The 6,145-nt window shown below is 38.9% G+C and overlaps 1 pseudogene; it reads right to left on the bottom strand.

Moving 5' to 3' along the window:
- Positions 1–4,899: 4,899 nt before the first annotated feature.
- On the bottom strand, positions 4,900–5,744 carry LOC108967447 (annotated as a pseudogene).
- Between the last annotated feature and the right edge of the window lie 401 nt (positions 5,745–6,145).

The raw sequence follows: 6,145 nt of genomic DNA, 5'->3' as shown, positions 1-6,145 counted from the left end.
AAGGTCGCTCYTATCGCATCGACCCAAACGCGCTACTTCAGTCGCGACCTGGGATTACTAAGAGAATCGAAGCCAATTGACAAAAGGAGCTCACTCTTAGTACTAAACCCATTTATAGACACGAAAGGTCTGCTTCGTGCAAATGGCCGGCTTGCTAATTCCAGCCTTACGTATAACGAACGCCATCCCATAATAATACCAGAGAAATCCTCATTTGCCACATTATTCATCAATTACATCCATATACTCNGTATAACGAACGCCATCCCATAATAATACCAGAGAAATCCTCATTTGCCACATTATTCATCAATTACATCCATATACTCATGTTACACGGCAAACATCGCCTCATGCAACAAATGGTACGCCAAGAGTACTATGTTCCCCGTCTTAAGCCCCAAATCAAGAAGTGCATTTTCACGTGCAAGGTCTGCACTTTGCACAAGCAGAAAATGAGAACGTACATTATGGCAGCACTTCCACCGGAACGCTGCAATTTCGCTCTTCCTTTCACCACAACCGGTGTCGACTTTGCTGGGCCTTTTCAAATAAAGGCGTTCAGGTTAAGGTCTCGCACCCTGATGAAAGGCTATGTGGCTGTCTTTGTCTGTTTTACGACAAAAGCAGTACCTTGAGCTATGTACCAATCTGACAAAGGAGGCTTTTCTCGCGGCATTTGCTCGCTTCGTCGGAAGACGTGGCTTTCCATCCAAAATCAGGAGCGATAATGGTAAAACATTTATCGGAGCACAAAGAGCCACAGAAAAACAATTTGTGGATTCTATGAAGCAAGTCTCACCTGACATTATACAAAAATATGCTCCCCAAGGCATTAATTGGCAATTTATCCCCCCCAGCGCTCCTCATATGGGTGGTTTATGGGAATCCGCAGTAAAAAGTTTTAAATCCCATTTTAAAAAAGTAGCTGGAAACTACAGATTTAATTACGAAGAATTCGCGACATTATTAGCGAAAATTGAAGCCGTTCTCAACTCACGGYCGCCCACAACACTATCGCAAGATCCCTCCGACTTCACAACCCTAACTCCAGGGCATTTCCTAAAAGGAGCACCCATTCTGGCCACACCTGAGCCAGGCGTGGAGYCGCTATCTTTATTAAATAGATGGGAAAGAATTAAAATTCTCCATCATAATTTCAGTAGCCGATGGAAAGAAGACTATAAAGGACCTCTACAAGAGGTACCGATGGAAAAGTACAGAAAATGCGCCAAAAGTTGGAGATTGTGTCCTGATTCACGACAATTGCCTTCCACCTACCGAAAGAAAAGCTTTACCCAGGCTGCGACGGCCATATTCGCGTAGTCGATCTCCGTACGCAATCCGGAAAGCTAACAAGACCGCTCGTCAAACTATGCTTCTTACCGAGCGCTGATAACCGCGAAACACAAACCGATAAACCGCTAAAATAAACCGCATATAAAAACAAAATAAAATAAAAATTTTCGATTGATACATCTATATATACTTATAGTAACACACGAAAGTAGTCGATTAACCTGACGACCCGCTCATGCCGCCCAACGTGGCAGCCATGCTCATATGCCTTATATGCAACCACATTCTAATTTAAATAAAACTCTTCTATACAGATCAATATGGATGCAGACATGCCAGCAGCCCCGACACCAACCACACCAACGGCGCCTCGGAGTGGAACGGTAGCATTGCCGCCAACACACGCGCTAGTCGCAGAGCCACAACGCCTTAGATGCCCTTTATGTCGTCGAACCCACCGGCTGCCACAATGCGTCATATTCAAGGGATTGCCACCTCAGCACGCCAGTTGATCGCGCAAGCGCACGGCCATTGCCTCAATTGCCTGACGCCTATTCACCAAACCGGGCAACCTGTGCCAGATTCGTATACGGCGGCATCACACCATGTTGCACCGGACAACGCGGAACGACACCAGCCAACCTCATGCCGGTSRCAACCGCGGGGCAGTACGACGAYCGCCATTAAGCCGGGATGCACAGTCCCGTCGCACAATAGGGCCATCAGCATCCCGTTCCCAGCGGCCACATACTGGGGCGTCAACACGACGCCAGCAACAACGATCGCGTCCGCGCCGCACCTCAGGCCTCAGCAGTGTTGTAGTCACTCTCCAGCAACTTCAGACGATTCTTGGCTGAAATATTCGCCTAGGGTGACCGGGGTGGCTAAATGAGCCTTAGTCTTACRCTCAAACACACACCACACTATACCAAAAGGAAAGGGTCAGCATATACGCAAGCAGTGCTGATTCGACCGCCTTCGTTTTCCCGCCACCGCTACGCAGCGTTTCGTCGTGACATACATTAGCGTTTTTTTTTTCCAAACTTGAAGCTCGATATAAGAAGTGAATTTAAACATTGTAAAGAAAAGGAAATCCCCATTAAGGGAGTGTTAAACATTATAATTAGTGAATTTAAATATTATAGATATTATAGAAGAATCGAGTTGTGCCAGTTATATTGGTAAAACCAAATATACCAACAAACCCCAAAAGAATCCCAAGAGTTTCATTTTCACGTAAAGCACAAGTGGTAAGTGAAGCGGGCACTGACCCCAACAATATATATTGAACAATATAGAACAATTAATAAAAATATTTATATTGCAAAATAATAATTAATAAAAATCTGAAATATCGAGGACCTTCAATATTTTATTTCATTTTTATAAACCAAAAACCAATCAATTATTAACAAGCAATATTTACTTGCTACTCAAGCTATTTCGCGAAATTTATGAGCCGTGTGACGTAGATGCGCAGAACGAAAAAATGTTTGTYTTTCATCTGCGCAATCTTGTACTCTATCATTCCTGGTATAAACCATACTCCGCTCCAATCGCAAAAATCATTCCTATTGTTCTATACCGCACCATCGGTGAAAATGTAATTTTATAATTTACACTGTAAGTTTGCGAACAGTCCTTAGCAACAAATCTTGCTATAAAACGTTCTATTTTACCGTTTTTGTCCTTCTTTACGGGACATCTCGACAGGACAAAATCTATGTCTTTCCAACCCGCAAATCTATTGCTATTGCCAAATCTGTATTTGGGCATTTATTATCATAACATAATCATTTGCGCAAAGGCGTAGGGTAGGTAGGTTCGAGCTGATTTAGCGCATGCTTTGAGCTCTTGAAAAATGTATTTTATCACATTGCGAAATGCCGTCGAGTAGATAGCTGATGTAGCTTTTATGAGGAAAATAAATATATTTCTGGGAAAAATAAGATAATAACAAAGAAGTAAGATGATTTTTTTCACAAACGTATTTCTGGGAAAAATAAGAATTCATATTTTTGAACTACTATGTAGTAATTGTGACATATGTACATATACCAATTCAAATAATAAATTTAAAATGAGCAAAGATATTTTGATTTATGCTTGTATACGTTTATTAAATTTAAGACTTCGCTCATTCCCAACCCAATTTGCATAATTTTTCTGTAAATTAAATTTTGAACTAAATATTAATTTTTTTTGTTATTTTGAAAATGTACTTTATTTTTATAACATAACACAACCATCTTAATACTCGCTCTTCTAAATTTTATATTACCGAAATGAAAATGCCGTCGGCATATGTGCAAATGTGATATGTTGCCATAGATAAATTGATTAAAATCTCTTTTCTTGTTCTCTTGCTTATCAGCTGGCATGGCATCGTGATCTGTTTGCTGAGCTGGCAACAAAACACAATCAGGGTGCCTTCAACCAGCAGTTAGTGAAAAAGGCGGGATGCCAGAAGAGCAACGCTATAATTACTTCACGAAATTAGTGTGAAATGAAATTTCATTGAACTGTGCGAATATATTTTGCCAAAATAAATGTTTATGTAAATTATTTAATGATTTTGMATTTTAGCATTTATATATGTACGCATTTCCAAAGTGTTTAATTTAGTGTTTGGTATAATTTATTAAATACCCAAGCAAGTATTTTTCAGCAGTGGCATCATTGGCTAATGCTATAAAAGATGCGAGTTTTGACAGCTCTCTCTCGAACCAAAGAGTCTCGTATCAAGTTATCTATCAGGGCTAATGGGATGCCCAACTTATTCCAGTGTGAGAGCGCCTCAAAAATAGCGCTTTTTATAACATTTTCCATTATGGCCAGATCGCACCAAATAAGAATTTTTGTAAATTTTTTTAATTAACATTCCCAACGTTTATTTCGGCTGCAAATTATTATATATTGGACTTTTAATATATGGCGAAACTACTTAATTCCTTTATTATGATTTTATGGTATATTAAAACAACTGATTATAGATATTTCAATACTTAATAAGGTGAATTAAGCCTGTTAGTTCTCAATTAATAAATGTTTTTATTCATTTGTAATAGAATATTAATTTCATTATGCATCAAATTCCAAAGGTTTCATGATATATATTTCGCATTTTCTTTGATTTTAATTGTTTTAAATTTTTATTAGCGATCTTGAACGGCGGCAATAAATTCCTCCGTTCACATATATTTTTGGTATAATTTCAATCTGGCCGTTTCAGTCATTCCAATTGCAAARCRTCAAAACCTACTCAATCCAGTCAACTGTCAAAGTTCGGTAGGTTTTGAAGTTTAGCAATTGCTCTCTCACTTCCAGTGAATTGCGAGTAGCGAGCGCAACGAACAACTCAAAAGCAATTTGAGGTGATGGTGAAGTTGATGGAAGCAAATCCTGAGTTAGCCAGAGGAATGGCGCCGTTTGGCTCCACAAAAAAAAAATAGGATGGAGTTGTGGGAAGGTATTGCTTCAGAGTTGAACAATATCGGGCCTCCAATACGTAGTGGCAGCGAATGGAATAAGGTAAGAATAAACAATTTTGATTGCATATATGTACATATCTGTATTAATTTGTGTGTTTCTTAGGTTTGGTTGGACTACAAGATAAAATTAAAAAAGAAAATTGCAGATAACAGAAAAGAGATTGCAGCCACAGGTGGAGGACCATACACCCAACGCAGYCTAACGCCTTTGGAGCAGGCCGTGGACGAGTTGCTCAGTTTGCAGCAGGCAGTGAATCCAAGCGGAGCCGCATTTGGAAGCACTGCACCTACACCTGCACCTGCCCCTGCATATTTAGAAGAAAACGAAAACGGCATTTCAGCACTCCAATCGTCCTTTCAACTACGTTCCTTGCCTTTGCATGCTTCTTGTTAAAATTTGATTCCACTGTTCCTGCCAAAGCGTTTCGGAAAGGCGTCCATAAGTATTCGCGTAGTGGATAACCAGAATCACCTAAAATATATTTAATGTTAGTGTTTATGTATGTGCATACACATATAAATTGTAGTTACCTAAGTAAACCGAATTGTGATCTCCTCTTTGCTATGTTTGCTCCAGATATGTTTTTAATGCGCTTTTGTTCCACACAAATGAGTCGTGGCTAGATTCTCCATATCTCGCATCAACACACCGTATAACCATATCCTGATCGCCCGCCTGATAAAAAATAATTTTTAAGACGAAATAATRATAAGTAATAATTTATTTATTTAGTTGCTACTTACAATCATAGCATTTATGCTGTAAAATCCTTTTCTATTCATATATAAGTGCTTGTTCTCACATGCAGCAATAATTGCAACATGGGTTCCATCAACACAACCAACCACATTTGGAATTCCTGATCTGGTAAAAAATTTCCTTCTTGTTGCTCGTTTCTGCTCTTCAGTTATGTCTGTTTTGATATGACAATTTCGGATGAACTCGTGTGACATTTCTCAATTATTTGAGTATGGCAACAGAAAAGTTCAGCGAATGTGTTCATTCGTTTTGTTTTTTTTAAGTGTTTTGGTTGGTCTTATTTATAAAAAATGCGGAATGTGCCTAATAGCAAGAATATACGTATACTGTCGTAATATTTAATTGAGCACTTCAAAATGTCAAAAGTAAATTATGTTAATAAGTTAGAACTCGGACAACCAATGAAGATTTTTTTCAGGCAAACACCCGGACAAAGGACTTCAGACAAATTTTACATGTGTGCAATACATAAAAATTTCACGTGCTTGAAAGCAGTTGTGCTCGTCTGTTTATTAAAAAATTTATTGAAAAATACGTTCTTATTCTAATGCAAAGGCATTTAAGAACGTCTGGCTGAGAATTAGCGCAAACAAAT

The sequence above is a fragment of the Bactrocera latifrons genome, unplaced genomic scaffold (genome assembly GCF_001853355.1).
Source record: "Bactrocera latifrons isolate USDA-ARS-PBARC rearing strain unplaced genomic scaffold, ASM185335v1 scaffold_1889, whole genome shotgun sequence".
NCBI classification, from domain to species: Eukaryota; Metazoa; Arthropoda; class Insecta; order Diptera; family Tephritidae; genus Bactrocera; species Bactrocera latifrons.
Note: the sequence above shows the minus strand (reverse complement) of the source record. Positions and strands in the feature narration are given on the sequence as shown.